This window comes from Macrosteles quadrilineatus, unplaced genomic scaffold (assembly GCF_028750875.1).
Source record: "Macrosteles quadrilineatus isolate MER2022 unplaced genomic scaffold, UCM_ALF_1.0 Scaffold_2__2_contigs__length_208266976, whole genome shotgun sequence".
Taxonomy (NCBI): Eukaryota; Metazoa; Arthropoda; class Insecta; order Hemiptera; family Cicadellidae; genus Macrosteles; species Macrosteles quadrilineatus.
In genome coordinates this window covers 62,972,546-62,977,024 of record NW_026542595.1, presented here as the reverse complement: position 1 = coordinate 62,977,024, position 4,479 = coordinate 62,972,546, and positions in this window count along the sequence as shown.

Below are 4,479 nucleotides of genomic sequence, written 5' to 3'. Positions count from 1 at the left end.
ATGACTTTTGCGTTGAATGTACTGCTTGTAAAAGGTGGTTTCACACTAGTAAGAAAGGTGGTGGAAATTGCTTACCACCTGATGTGCCATGTTCTACTCAAGTGTTAGAACACATAGATTTCTTTTGTATTTTATGCAGGTACTACCAAACTAAATATTTACAACAACAAAAATAAGAGTAATAGGTTGCCTTCATTCACTGTCTCTAAGTCTTTGAAAATTAGAGGCTGTAAAATTTATATTTAAATAAAACAGTGATTATCATTATTACATTAAAAACCACATGAGAACACTGTTAAAAATCTTACTAATATTTACTAAAATCATGCTCAAGGTTTTTACATCTAATATTGGCCTACAGTCAAAATGAAACAGTGGTAAGGGTTTAAACTATGGTGAGGTAAGGAGCAGCTATAAAGGGGTGGAGGAGGCTGCAATACAAAAATTTAAATATTCAATGTAACATATAATGTAAAGCCTAAACAAAAAGATAAACCATTGTTGGCAATTTGTGAACTTACTTAAGATAAAATGACCCAGTGGTAAAATTATGGCGAGGTAAGGAGCAGCTATAAGGGGAGGAGGAGGCTGCATTAAAAAAAATTAAATAGTCAATGTAACATATAATGTAAAGCCTAAACAAAAAGATAAACCATTGTTGGCAATTTGTGAACTTACTTAAGATAAAATGGCACAGTGGTAAAATTATGGCGAGGTAAGGAACAGCTATAAGGGGAGGAGGAGGCTGCATTAAAAAAAAGTTAAATAGTCAATGTAACATTTAATGTAAAGCCTAAACAAAAAGATAAACCATTGTTGGCAATTTGTGAACTTACTTAAGATAAAATGACCCAGTGGTAAAATTATGGCGAGGTAAGGAGCAGCTATTAGGGGAGGAGGAGGCCGCAATCTAAAAAACACTAAAAATTGTCACTGTAACATATAATGTAAAGGCTTAGCTAAATAATGAAAACCTCATTAAAATTAAGATAAAGTGAAATTTTTAAAAATAAGTTTAATTAAGGTAAATTTACCCAGTGGTAAAATTATTACAAGTAAAAATTATGGTTAAAACATAAGGTACGGTATATGGAAAATTCCCTTTAGAAATTAATTTTGTTATTAAATGTTGTTAATAAATGAATTACTATTTATTATTTATATTTGCAACCATAAGGTGAGTGAGCGTAGCAAACAAGCTAAACCTGAAGGCAAGTGAGTGCAGTGAACAAACTCCAACCTAAAGGTGAGTATGCGTCGCTAACAAACTTCAACCACGACGTGATTGAGCGATGCAAACGAGTGTATCTTCCTAGTAAAGGACAGGATCAACTACAAACCACATATAGAAACCATCATTAGCATCGAATGGGCTAGCCATTTTATTATACCATGTGTAGACCTGTAAAGAACACACTCCATAAATATAATGAACATTTATCGAGCCAAATTTGAAATATAATTTTTTTTAGAATCTGTAAAAATCGGTAGCTCAATAAGCAGCAGGCCTAACTTCTACCACATATAGAAACCATCATAAGCATTGAATGGGCTTGCCATTTAATTATGACACGTGTATACGTGTAAATAACATACTCCATAAAAATAATCAAAATTTATCGAGCCAAATTTGAAATATATTTTTTTTTATCTGTAACATCAGTGGTCTAATAAATGGCACGTTCAACTTCTACCTCATACAGAAACCATCATAAGCATTGAATGGGCTTGCCATTTAATTATGACACGTGTATACGTGTAAATAACATACTCCTTAAAAATAATCAAAATTTATCGAGCCAAATTTGAAATATATTTCTTTTTATCTGAAAAATAGGTAGCTCAGTAAGGAGCAGGCCTAACTTCTACCACATATAGCAACCATCATAAGCATCGAATGGGCTTGCCATTTTTTTATAACATGTGTAAACGTGTGAAGAACATACTCCATAAAAATAATGAAAATTTATCGAGCTAAATTTGAAATATAATTTTTTTAGAATCTGTAAAAATCGGTAGCTCAATAAGGAGCAGGCCTAACTTCTACCACACATAGCAACCATCATAAGCATTGAATGGGCTTGCCATTTTATTATAACATGTGTAGACGTCTAAATAACATACTCCATAAAAATAATCAAAATTTATCGAGCCAAATTTGAAATATATTTCTTTTTATCTGAAAAATAGGTAGCTCAGTAAGGAGCAGGCCTAACTTCTACCACATATAGCAACCATCATAAGCATCGAATGGGCTTGCCATTTTTTTATAACATGTGTAAACGTGTGAAGAACATACTCCATAAAAATAATGAAAATTTATCGAGCTAAATTTGAAATATAATTTTTTTAGAATCTGTAAAAATCGGTAGCTCAATAAGGAGCAGGCCTAACTTCTACCACACATAGCAACCATCATAAGCATTGAATGGGCTTGCCATTTTATTATAACATGTGTAGACGTCTAAATAACATACTCCATAAAAATAATCAAAATTTATCGAGCCAAATTTGAAATATAATTTTTTTATGAAAAAATCGGTAGCTCAGTAAGGAGCAGGCCTATCTTCTACCACCTATAAAAACCATCATAAGCATTTAATGGGCTTGCCATTTAATTATGACACGTGTATACGTGTAAATAACATACTCCATAAGAATAATCAAAATGTATCGAGCAAAATTTAAAATATAATTTTTTTTTTCTGAAAAATCGGTATCTCAGTAAGGAGCAGGCCTATCTTCTACCACATATAGAAACCATCATAAGCATTGAATGGGCTTGCCATTTAATTATAACATGTGTAGAAGTCTAAATAACATTCTCCATAAAAATAATAAAAATTTATCGAGCCAAATTTGAAATATAAATTTTTTTTATCTGAAAAATTTGTAGCACAATAAGGTGCAGGCCTATATTCTACCACCTATAAAAACCATCATAAGCATTGAATGGGCTTGTCATTTAATTATGACACGTGTATACGTGTAAATAACATACTCCATAAAAATAATCAAAATTTATTGAGCCAAATTTGAAATATAATTTTGTTTTTTAATCTGTAACATCAGTAGTCTAATTAATGGCAGGTTCAACTTCTACCTCATACAGAAACCATCATAAGCATTGAATGGGCTTGCCATTTAATTATGACACGTGTATACGTGTAAATAACATACTCCATAAAAATAATCAAAATTTATCGAGCCAAATTTAAAATATAATTTTTTTTTCTGAAAAATCGGTATCTCAGTAAGGAGCAGGCCTATCTTCTACCACATATAGAAACCATCATAAGCATTGAATGGGCTTGCCATTTAATTATAGCTCAGTAAGGAGCAGGCCTATCTTCTACCACCTATAAAAACCATCATAAGCATTTAATGGGCTTGCCATTTAATTATGACACGTGTATACGTGTAAATAACATACTCCATAAGAATAATCAAAATTTATCGAGCAAAATTTAAAATATAATTTTTTTTTCTGAAAAATCGGTATCTCAGTAAGGAGCAGGCCTATCTTCTACCACATATAGAAACCATCATAAGCATTGAATGGGCTTGCCATTTAATTATAACATGTGTAGAAGTCTAAATAACATTCTCCATAAAAATAATAAAAATTTATCGAGCCAAATTTGAAATATAAATTTTTTTTATCTGAAAAATTTGTGGCACAATAAGGTGCAGGCCTATATTCTACCACCTATAAAAACCATCATAAGCATTGAATGGGCTTGTCATTTAATTATGACACGTGTATACGTGTAAATAACATACTCCATAAAAATAATCAAAATATATCGAGCCAAATTTTAAATATATTTTTTTCATCTGAAAAAAGTCGGTAGCACAGTAAGGTGCAGGCCTAACTTCTACCACATATAGAAACCATCATAAGCATTGAATGGGCTTGCCATTTAATTATGACACGTGTATACGTGTAAATAACATACTCCATAAAAATAATCAAAATTTATCGAGCCAAATTTGAAATATATTTTTTTTTTATCTGTAACATCAGTGGTCTAATAAATGGCAGGTTCAACTTCTACCTCATACAGAAACCACCATAAGCATTGAATGGGCTTGCCATTTAATTATGACACGTGTATACGTGTAAATAACATACTCCATAAAAATAATCAAAATTTATTGAGCCAAATTTGAAATATAATTTTTTTTTAAATCTGTAACATCAGTAGTCTAATAAATGGCAGGTTCAACTTCTACCTCATACAGAAACCATCATAAGCATTGAATGGGCTTGCCATTTAATTATGACACGTGTATACGTGTAAATAACATACTCCATAAAAATAATCAAAATTTATCGAGCCAAATTTGAAATATATTTTTTTTTATCTGTAACATCAGTGGTCTAATAAATGGCACGTTCAACTTCTACCTCATACAGAAACCATCATAAGCATTGAATGGGCTTGCCATTTAATTATGACACGTGTATACGTGTAA